This window comes from Macaca nemestrina, chromosome 3, assembly GCF_043159975.1.
Source record: "Macaca nemestrina isolate mMacNem1 chromosome 3, mMacNem.hap1, whole genome shotgun sequence".
NCBI classification, from domain to species: Eukaryota; Metazoa; Chordata; class Mammalia; order Primates; family Cercopithecidae; genus Macaca; species Macaca nemestrina.
Window position 1 is genome coordinate 178750428 of NC_092127.1, and position 12300 is coordinate 178762727.

Sequence of the window (12300 nt, forward strand, 5' to 3'; positions counted from 1 at the left end):
CCTCTGGGGATCGTGTGAGAATGATTTTTATTCTATAGATTTGGAGTAAACCGCAGGATTCTACATTTTTTATCAGGCTCTGAGGTGCCGTTGTTGAGGGGACCATACTTTGAGTAGCAAGGGTGTAGATATTACCACCTAAATATAAAGAAACCACAAAGTTGCACAAGAAAAGGCATTCAATGAGAAAAGAGAGAGGTGATGGATGAATACTTCCATATAGACACCTGTATACTTCTGCTGCTGAAGGTTCAACACCTCATCACAGGATGCAATTGTGCCTTCAGTACCTCAAAGGTGGCAGGTAGCATTGGTTGGAGTTTTGAGGAAAATGAAGCTCTCTCAGGTTTGGAGTGTTTCATCAACAATGAAATTGGACTGGGCATAGTGGCTTATGCCTGTAATACCAGCACTTTGGGAGGCCGACGTGGGAGGATCACCTGAGGTCAGAAGTTCGAGACCAGCTTGGCCAATGCAGTGAAACCCCATCTCTACTAAAAATACAAAAAACTAGCCGGGCGTGGTGGCGCATGCCTGTAGTCCTAGCTACTTGGTAGGCTGAGGCAGGAGAATCGCTTGAATCTGGGAGCCAAAGGTTGGGGTGAACCGAGATCACACCACTGCACTCCAGCCTTGGCAACAGAGTGAGACCTTGTCTCAAAAACAAACAAAATCCAGAGTAATTGACTTGTCTGCGTTTATAACTAATGGTAGCTGATTATAGGGATTGGAGGCCTGAAACCATTAAACACCCACACAAACACACTGCGGACTGTCTTTTCAAGGGAGGCCTGAACTAGCTTGTCAAGCATAGCTCAGTTGGATAGTGACAAATTTTCTCATAAAGGGGCCCAAGCTGTTCAAAATGGCATTGGGTTCTAAGAATGGTTCTAAAATAGCAGCTCTGATGTTCTTTAACCCCATTGTTCCCCCGAAAGGTGATCCTACTTTTGGATGATCCATGCCTCTCAATTAGGTCTTATCTAACCTCTGAATTTCAGTCTAACTTAGTGCACATTGATTGCACAGCCCTGTGCAGCATTCACCCGGAGCACATTTATTAAGTTCTTACCATATACATCAAAAAAGATGGAAGTAGAGGCAACAAAGCTCAGATGAAAAGCTCTGTTCTTCACACCGATAGAATACAGCAATCCCATCCCCTAGGTCTACAAAGCCTTCATCAGCCAGGCAAACCTACATCTGGCACACTTTGCCAAAAAGAGAAAGCAAAATCAATTCAGGATTCCAAATCCATGAGTCATGATGTTTGGCCACTAACAGTAGCCTAATTAGCCTGATGGTTTTCCTCTTCATGCCCTAGAGTCATGGCCTTGGGCATAATCACCACAGACACCAGTCCCTTAAATTCAAAATTAATTTGTCAGCTCTCAGCCTGTGTCCAGATGATGCCAAAAAAAAAAAAAATCAATTTTGATATCTTCAGGCAATCTGTCAGTCAGTTTAATGTAAAATAATCAGCCAAAGTGATGTTTAACTGAACTAACTAGGTATTTGGTAACTTTTTCTTTTTCTTCTTTGAATTGACAGGTCAAATCAGTCAGAAGAAATTATCAACCTCAGGCACACAAAGTCAAAATTGTCTCCTCTGCGCTTTTTCCAAATCACCCACCACAAAACCCAGGTATCTTTTATTGTATTGCTAAACTAAGATGCAAGAGAAGCAGAGATAAATCAGTTTACTTAGCAAATAATTAAAAAGTTTACTGTGTACCAGGCACTTTCCTAAGCACTTCACAAATATTGACTAGTTCAATTCTCTTAAGAAACATAAGGCACATTATTAACCCCATTTTGCAGATGAAAAACAAATTCACATAGAGATCAAGTGACTGGATGAAAAGCAGACAGCCAGTGGGTGCTGGAGCCAGATATCACTCAAAACTACCCATGACCTTAACCAGTATTCCTATACTCTACTCCCTCGAACCCACAGTAGTCAGAGATCACACTCCTAGGCCTGCCAATATGAGCCAGCTAAAGGTCACAGAGCTCAGTAGTGACCAAGACAGTGAGACAATCTTGCCAAAGATCCTTGGTGGGATCACAGTTGTCCTCTTCAAAGATTGACAAGGTCATTAGGGAATGGGCATAATTATTCTCTATCTAGCAGGCCAGGCTGGATCAAATGATAGATCATGGATATGATGTTTCATTCATTCTGCTGTTTTCTTACTCTTTCCTTCCTTCATTCAAAATTACTGTGAGTGTGAGATACTAGCTAAGAGCTTGGTCATTAGAGACAAAAAAACATGGGTGTAAATAGGTCCAAGCTCTGATGTTTAATAGCTGCAGTTGCCATGAGAGTTGCACTCTCTTATCCTTTCTCTCTTGACTTATAAAATAGTCATGTCTAGCTTGTGAAAATTTGCATACCATACACATAAATTGTTTAAAGATGAATTTGGATAATTGTGGTAAAATATAGAATTTTGGTCAGACTGAGTAGGGGATAGGAAAAGAATATTAGTTTGGAAATTTCTAATAGATGGAGCCCTTCAAGAGTGGAATGGGATAGGGTTCTGCAGGAGTCTCATATTTGGGGTATTAAACATAGAATGGATGGCCGTATCTCAAAAAACAAAGTGGATTTTTTTTCTCATCTGTGATGTGATTTTGCACAGATCACCTAACTTCTTTGAGCTTTAGACTTCTCTGTGGTGGATAATGTGCTCAATAGGTGACTATGAGCATCTGTGTGGTTGTGTGTAGAACTTTAAAAGATTCATTTGTGGCCAGGCATGGTGGCTCATGCCTGTAAACACAGCACTTTGGGAGGCTGAGGTGGGTGGATCATGAGGTCAAGAGATCGAGACCATCCTGGCCAACATGGTGAAACCCCGTCTCTACTAAAATTACAAAAAAAATTAGCTGGGCATGGTGGTGTGTGCCTGTAGCCCCAGCTACTTGGGAGGCTGAGGCAGGAGGATCGCTTAAACCCAGAAGGTAGAGATTGCAGTGAGCCAAGATCACGCCACTGCACTCTAGCCTGGCAACAGAGCAAGACTCCGTCTCAAAAAAATAAGTAAGTACAATAAAAGATTCATTTGTTTATTCATTTGACAACTATTTATTAAGTGTCTGCTACGTGCCAGAAATTGTTCTAGGTGTTAGGAACACAACAGTGAACAGAGCATTATCCCTGCACTCACAGAGCTGATTCTAGTGGAGGGAAGCAAAGACAATAAGCACAGACATACAAGTTTTATGGTGCTAAGTATTAATACTGTAAGTATAATACAGGAGGTAAGGGAGATGTGAGCACAGTGGTGGGGTTGCTGTTTCATGTAGGGTGATTGGGAAAGGTTTCTGAGAAGACAGCATTTGAGCTGCAGGTCATTAAATCATGAACTAGAGAGGAAACAGGCAAAGATGTAAGAAGCCAAAAAGGAAACAGATCCCAGGAGCCACATGAAAGCAATGTGGCAAAGAGGATACCATTATCAATTACTTTATATATGGCTCAGACTTGCACAAAAATAAGGATTGAAATAGCGAATATTGATGTTGACAATGAGAAGGTAAGTGGGATAGTTCAAATATAGTGAGTCACGTTAGTGGAATAGTGGGGATGGAAATCTGAGGGGAGTGGGTTCCAGAAAGAACAGGAGGAAAGGGAAGAGAGATAATGAGAATAAATGGCTCACTGATTCACTGCAAAGGGAGCAGAGAAATGGGGCAGTAACTAAAAAGGAATGTGAGGTCAAGGGATGTTTTGTTTTTCCTTTTTTCTTTTTTTCTTTTTTAAAGATGGCAGTGAGTGCAGCATATTAATATGCTTATATAAATAACCAACCAAGGAAAGAAGAAAAATTTAATAGTGCAGGAAAGAGAGGAGTGGATTACTGGACCACTGCCTTCAGTAAAGGAGAGGAGACAAGATCCAGTGCACAAGAGGTGGGGTTGGCCTCAGAGAAAAACACAGTATTTTATCTACTGTAATTGAAGGAATGCAAAGTAAAATGAACACATATCTAGGGAGGATGAAAGATGCATTTTTTCCTATTCAATTGCTTTTAATATTTTAATAAAACAGAGAACAAAGTTAATAGCAAAGACTTGTCATGGTGTGGGAAGTAAGCATTAAATCAAATTTAGCCTAAAGCTATCTCCTTACATATTTTAAGTTCAGCCTAAAGGTTTCTCTGTATATAGTGAACTGTAACCTAAATGGAGTCATAAACAGACTATAACCTACTCACCGAGTTTTGGCCAATCATAGGGGGCCAACTGTTCATCCTGTGTTCAGATAAGGCAAACACAGAGCTGTAACCAATCTGGCTATTTCTGTTCTTCACTTCTGTTTTCTGTACCTCACTTTCCTTTTTCTGTCCATAAATCTTATTTTACCACGTGGCTGCTCTGGAGTCTCTCTGAGCCTACTCTGGCACTGGAGGCTGACTGATTCATGAATCGTTCTTTGCTCAATTAAACTCTAATGAATTAAATTTGACTAAGTTTTTCTTTTAACGTAAGTATAAAAGGCTTAAGAAAAGAGAGAAGATATAAAATAGTCATTTAGAATAATGGAAGACTGAATGGTCTAGAGCCAGGTCATCAGACTACAGCTTATGGGCCAAATCCAACCTCAGCTTGTTTTTCTAAACAAGCTGCCTTCCTTGGAAGGCAGCCACGCCCATTTGTTTGTGTACAGTCAATGACTGCTTTCCTGCTATGAGTGCCAAATTGTAACAGGACTGTGTGGCCCCCAAGGCTGAAAATATGTAGTATCTGAACCTTTATAGAAAACATTTGGCACCCCCTGGGTTAGAGAGTTGAGTTGGATTTTGAAGCAGTGTTTAGAGGCACAGGGTGATCATAAATTTGAAGGAAAACTAGTAAACATTAATGTGCCTGTGTGTGTGTGTGTCTGTGTGTGTGTGTGTGTGTGTGTGACTAGGTGGAGGAGAAGAAAGGTTATTTCAGCTGTTCAGGTACATATCTAGAAAGGGAAGAGTGTTAGAATTAAGCAAGGTTGGTATTTGCACCAGGTAATACAATAAAGAGAGAACTGTGGAGGGATGGAAGGGTATCAAAAGGGGATAAGAAACAGACCTTGGAATCAATGCTGATTAAGTGAGGTCAAGAGCAGAAGGGTGAGAGTAAAAGGCAGTGTCAATGAATCCTGAGTTTTAGTGAGCTTTAGGAAATATCAAATGGGGTTATCAAAGGGAAGAGCTCTAAAAGCAAGAAGAAAGAAAGGATACTTGAAATTAAGATTATAGAGGCGCTGGCATTTGGAGCAATGGAAAGACAAGTGAATCGCTATGCTAAAGCGAGAATAAAATAAAGCAAGTCATATGTGCGCTTCAGGAGGAATATCTCCTACAAACTAAGAGGCCATTTCCAATCTCCTAGACCTGAGTTTTACACAAGGTATAGTAAGTAGGACAATTTACAGAGCAAGTTTAGAAAGCGTGAGCAGCAAAGAGTTTCGCTTGTTTGTCTCATTTCCAAGAGATCAGTGAAATTGCATTAGGAAGAGGGAAAATCAAAACCAGGTAGGAGAAAGTATATAAGCTTGCAATAACTCCGTCTCTCCAGGGAAATGGCTCCAGCTGAAAGACACTACCCAGGATTATTATCCCTGGAATGGCTTAGATGACAGACAGAAAGCAGGAACTGCAGACTTCATTATTTCCCTACGCTTCTGATGAAATGGAGCACAGGCTGAGTTATGTGAGGTTTTTCAGGTCTTTCCAAACTAAACACAGTTTGTCAGTTTTTGAAATCAGAAGGAATAACCCATCTTCCTACTCTTACCCTTGACCCCAGTCACATAGCTTTTACTTTTTTAATCATTGTGTCTCTTACATCAAATACTTTAAACGGGAGATTGTGGGCCTAGCTGACTTAGTCCATGCTTGCCATCCTTCCTGATCTACCTTCAAAGTTAGGGATGCATTCCAAACTGATTAAATGGGTCACAGCCTTTCAGAGATGCCGAAGCCAGCTGGTTCAAGTCAATTGTATTCTTTCCAATTGGCGACCGATAAATAAAGTTTTTTTCTCAGGAGGTTAACTCTATGGTTGGTGATTGATGACTTGATATTATGCCTTTCAAGCCAGAGTAACATCTCACCCCAGCCAGAGTCCATGAATCTGTCTAAATGCTTGGGTTAGCCCATCTGCCCACCACAAAACACTGCATATGAGTTTATTTGTAAATTCAAGGATCTATTTACCCACTTATTTAAAAAATAGTTATATACAATCATATATGTATATATCATACACACACACACATATATACACATACATACACATACACACACATACACAAACACACACACACACACACACACAATATCCATTGTGAGAAAATAGAGATCAAAGGAACAATTTCTCCCTCATCCTAGGACCTAACATGCTATTGGGCAAAAATAAAAACAGACAACAAAAAATTAAATGTGATAAGTAACAGAATAGAAGCAATCAGGGAGAACTTAAAAGAGGGGAGTCTAACTCGGCCTAGAGAAGGGTTTTTCAACCGTAGTAATATTGATATTTGTGGCTAGATAATTCTTGGTTGTTGGAAGGGGGTACTGTTCTATATATTATAGAATATTTAACTGTTTTCTACCTACCAGATGCCAGCAACCTCCCTTCCCCAAGTTGTGACAACCAAAAATGTCTCCAGAAGTTATTAAATGTTCCTAAGGTGGCAGAAAGACAAAATTGCTCCTATTTCAGAACCACCAGGCTAGAACATCAGGGAAGGTTCCCCGGAGGAAGTGATAGTGGAGCTGGCTATTTAAGAATAAGCAGTTATTTCACCACGAAACAGACTGAAATATAATATTTTTAATCAAAGGAAATCGTCCATAAAGTGACAGTATATTCAAAGAATTATAAGTAATTTGATGTCCTTATAGCGTAGATTAAGAACAGGGTGTAAAGGGTAGGCTGCAAAGGTAGACTGGACCTGGATTAATCAAAACATTTACAATTAGAATATATTTTGCCAGTTTCAAAACAAGACATATTATTAGAATTACCTGTGCAGATATTTTTAAATTATAGACATCTGATCCCAGTCTGAGTGAATCATAATCTCTAAAAGTAGGGCCCTATAATGTGTATATTTTTAAAGCTCTTAGCTTAAGGAATTATTAGAGTCTTGTTACTCAAAGTTTGATCTACAGGCCAGCATCATTGGCATCATTTGAGTTCTGATTAGAAACGCAAAATCTCATTCCAAACCTATGAATCAGAGCCTGCATTTTAACACGAGCTTCCAGTGATTCCCATACATGTTAAAATTTAAAAACACTGTTTACAGGCAGTCCTTCAAAAGCACAAAAGTGAGTACCATTAATGACCACCAAAAATATATACTAGGCTTGTTTGGCACTGTTTGCTGAGAAACAAGAGGAGCTTACAGGATAACATGCACCACTGAATCTTTGCCCACATGGTAAACTGAAGACTTTATTAGTAAAGTAAAATATGATAAGCTTTCATAAAATCTTGTGGGAAACCAGGGAAGGGAAGCATGTCACCCTTGACAATAAAATAATCTCTATGAACCCAAATCCAATCATGACATAATTCTGCACTTGCCAGGTTCCTGAACCAATATGACTGTTTCTGAGCCAATAAAAGGCAATGGAGAATTTACTCAATTCTGGAATATGGACGGAAAGTAGATGTTAGTTTAAAAAGCATTTCACAAGTCAGTTCAGATTGTTAATATACTTTAATTCCAGGCTGAATTGAAAATTTAACCCAACTACAGGCAGTGGAGTGATAACTAGCTATAAAAACTAATAATGATGACCATTTGAATAACATTTGAAAAAGGCCCAGTGTTGTATAAATGTGTCACATAAGTAATGGTTGATTGTAAAAGCAATTACTGCATTTTGCAGATGACAAAACTGAAGTGCTGAGAGGGAATGCCCATGGTCTCACAATAATAAGCAGTGGAGTCTGAATGCAATTCCCCATTATCTTACTTCCTACTCTTTGCTCCTGGCCACTCTAACTTAAGCTTAATTGGAAGAGGAGACATATTTAGGCTCCAGCCCTACCTCTCTGTAAGCTTAGTCATAAAATCACTGAGTCACTTTCTCCATTTGTAAGTTTAAAAATAGTAATATTTAATCTACCAGGTCCTTGTGACTAACTGAGGCCAAGCCTGTGGAAAAAAGTCATTGTACCCTATAAATCAAAATTATGTAAATTTTAGCAAGATGGAAGAATGTTTTTCATGAGAAATCTGACTTAATAACTCTTCCCTATTACAAACCTATATAATATATTAAAAGAAAATAAATTTGTGATGATCTGCATCTCAATGAACTGTAAAAGGAATGGAAGTGTTGGAGGTGAACAAGAGCTTATGCTTAGGTTTTGTTTGGCTTCTGTAACAGGGAGAAGGTTCCAGGACATATTTAGAGTTCTCCAGAGAAATTGGAGATTAGATAGATGATTTACAGATGATAGATAGATAGATAGATAGATAGATAGATAGATAGATAGATGTTTGTTAAATGAGGAACTGACTCACATGATTATGGAGCCTCACAAGTCCAGGTATCTGCTGTTTGTAAGCTAGAGGTCCAGGAAAGTTGGTGGTATAATTCAATCCAAGTCTGAAGTCCTGAAAACCAGGTGAGATGTTGGTATAAATCGTTGCCCAAGTGACAGCAGTAGAAGGCAGACAAATTCTTAGGCAGAAAGGGGCAAGTTTCCACTGAAACCCAAACTTCAGGGAAACAGACAGCCTGAATCCTGAAAACCAGGCTGCCAGCCCTGAGTAGAGTCCACAACCTGGAATGAGAACTTCCTCCATGCCTTTTAGCCAATCAAATTATGCTTTTTCCGGACCTACCTATGGACCAATCAGCATTCACCCCCCATCTGAGCCCATAAAACTCCAGTCTCAGTCATAAATTGGAACTACTGGTCTTCAGGTAGGGTCTACCCACTTTGGGTCCCCTCTCTGCTGACAGCTGTTCTTTTGCTCAATAAAACTCTTCTCCACCTTACTCTTTGGTTGTCCATATAACTTCATTCTTCTTGTACATGGGACAAGAAGCCAGGGTCCACAAATGGCAGGTGCCACAGGAACTGTAACACTGTACTCTTCCTGCCCTCCACCAGCACCAGGCAGCTGCCTCACATGACAGGAAGTGGCCAGGTTGCTGGACCAGCCCAGGAGCCATGGGCTGGAGTGGGGCGGTGGTACTGAATGAGCTATAACATGAACAAGATGAAACACATTCCTGGTTGGCCTGCTGAACTGCAGGCAGTGACATGCTCCTGTTAGCTGGAGTATGGGGGAAGACCTGCCACTCTTCTGGGGGCCCAGACCTCGGAACTCCCTGAGCCAGAGCTGTAACATGCTGTAACACTCCCTTGGGGCTTCAAGGTTGCTAGCATCTTTGAGTTTTTGGGTACCACCATCTTCCCCTCATCCAGACACTGGTGCCCACAGCAGAAGCTGCTTGAAGTGTGCCCGACCCAGCAAGAGTCTCGCATGGAGCTTGTGTGTGTGCCACTGTTGCGGGAAGTCAGAGACCCTGAACAGAGGGACCCGTTGGAGCCACGGCAGGGGAACATAAATTATGAAGATTTCATTTTGATATGGACATTCATCAGTTCCCAAATAATACTTTTATAATTTCTTATGCCTGTCTTTACTTTAATCTCTTCATCCTATTATCTTCATAAGCTGAGGATGTATGTCACCTGAGGACCACTGTGATAATTGTGTTAACTGTACAAATTGATTGTAAAACGTGTGTTTGAACAATACGAAAGCTGTGCACCTTGAAAAAGAACAGAATAACAGTGATTTTTAGGGAACAAGGGAAGACAACCATTAGGTCTGACTGTCTGCAAGGTCAGGCAAAAACAGCCATATTTTTCTTCCTGCAGAGAGCCTATAAACGGACATGCAGGTAGGGAAGATATCACTGACTTCTTTTCCTAGTAAGGAATATTAATATTAATACCCTGGGAAAGGAATGCATTCCTGGGAGGAGTTCTATAAATGGCCACTCTGGGAATGTCTGTCTTATGCGGCTGAGATAAGGACTGAGCTACACCCTGGTCTCCTGCAGTACCCTCAGGCTTGCTAGGGTGGGGAAAAACTCAGCCCTGGTAAATTTATGGTCAGACCAGTTCTCTGCTCTCGAACCCTGTTTTCTGTTGTTTAAGATGTTTATCAAGACAATACGTGCACCACTGAACATAGACCCTTATCAGTAGTTCTGCTTTTTCCCTTTGCCTTGTGATCTTTCTTGGACCCTTATCAGTAGTTCTGCTTTTTCCCTTTGCCTTGTGATCTTTCTTGGACCCTTATCAGTAGTTCTGCTTTTGCCCTTTGTCCTGTTCCCTCAGAAGCATGTGATCTTTGTTAGACCCTTACTAGTAGTTCTGCTTTTTGCCCTTTGAAGCATGTGATCTTTGTACCTACTCCCTGTTCTTACACCCCCTCCCCTTTTGAAACCCTTAATAAAAACTTGCTGGTTTTGAGGCTCAGGTGGGCATTACGGTCCTACCGATATGTGACGTCACCCCTGGCAGCCCAGCTGTAAAATTCCTCTCTTTATACTCTCTCTCTTTATTTCTCAGCCGGCCAACACTTACGGAAAATAGAAAGAACCTACACAGAAATATTGGGGGTGGGTTCCCCCAATATGCCACTGCCTGGAGCTGCCCACCCTGCCACAGCAGCTGGCGTGCACCGTGCACTGTGCACTGTGGCCAAACCCCACACTTGTGCATTCACACACTCTTCACCCTCTGTACCTAGCTCACCATTGATGGGTGCGGGATCCAGGCTGGTAGTGCAAGCTGAGTGCAGCCTCCTGGGCTGAGTAGGTGAAGCAAGCCCAGCAGGCTCCAGTGAAACTCCAGCAGAGGCACCGCTGGCCATAGAGGTTTCCAGTTGGTGAAGTGGCACCTAAAGAATCCTGTGGCATAAGGACAGGAGAGGATGCAATGAGATGTTTGGCTCAATCAGTTAGGCCAGATTAAAAAGGGCACATTTTTGTGCCCCAGTCAAGTTGATGCATAAAATTAGCCATAACAAATAAGTTCATGTGCACTGAATGATGTGTGACCTGCATGCCGTAGGAAACATGGGCATGAGATTTACCTTGAGTCTCCAACCATCACTGAGAGTCACCATGAAAACTGAGGGCTAAATAAAACAATGGCCATGAGCTAGTTGTCTGGTGTAGTGGATAAACATGGCCTCACACGAGAAATCAGAACAAGTCACAGGAATATTCTGGTGTCAATCTTTAATACCCTGCTGAAGAAATGTTTTGGGCTACCAGTATAAAATCTGATCTGACAATAGAAGTACATGGATGCACAAAAATGAAGAGGCCACTCCAAATTTGCTAAACATGAGCATGAACATGTACAGGAAGCATAAAAAGGAAACTCTCTGTCACAATGTGCTACTATGAGATATCATTGTAGGAGGAAGATTGGCTAAATTCCAAGGATCTATCAGGTCCCTCAAAGCCCAGTTGAAATCAATATTCTTTAAGAAGTCTCCCCTCTTCACCAAACTCCATTCTCCTGTGAATTGTGTAGGGCATGACAACACTGTAGTTAAGAGAGGGCTCTCTGGAGAGACCAAGGTTTAAATCCCTACTCTCCTGGAGAACCTTGGCAATGTTGCTCACACGGTGCCTCAGTTTCTGAATTTGTAAAATGGAACTAGTGATAGTACTTATTGCATGAAGTTGTGACAATTCCATGAGTTAACTCATATAACACAGAGAGAGCAAGACTGGGTTCATAGTAAACACTCAACTGAGAGCTATTACTTTGACTTTGCATAGTTGTCCCTGTAATGATAAACTGTGATTATCATAGAAAATTTTGTATCTATGAGATGCATGTTTCTCAAGAGTAGGAACCTCTCTCACACATCTCTGAAGTGAAATGGTTAGTAGACAGAGTAGGCAGTTAATGCAATGATTCTGACTTAAAATATTAAAAGAAAATGAACTGTGAAAAAGAGATTTTAAAACATTCTAATGCTTTTGAAAAAACACTGGACAAGGAGAAAGAAGACCTAACATTTTTCCTAATGTTGTCCCTAATAAAGTGTATGGTGTGAGATAAGACATGCTTCCTCTGCAAGAATCTGCTTTCTCATCAGTAATATGGGCACATTGATCTATGAGACTTCTTAGATCCTTTTAGACCCTAAGATTTTAGGAATCTATGTATTATGCAACTAAATTGATGTGCTCAGAGACCCTGAAGTGGGTTATGCCACTCTTACATAAAATGTTCAGGGCAGTG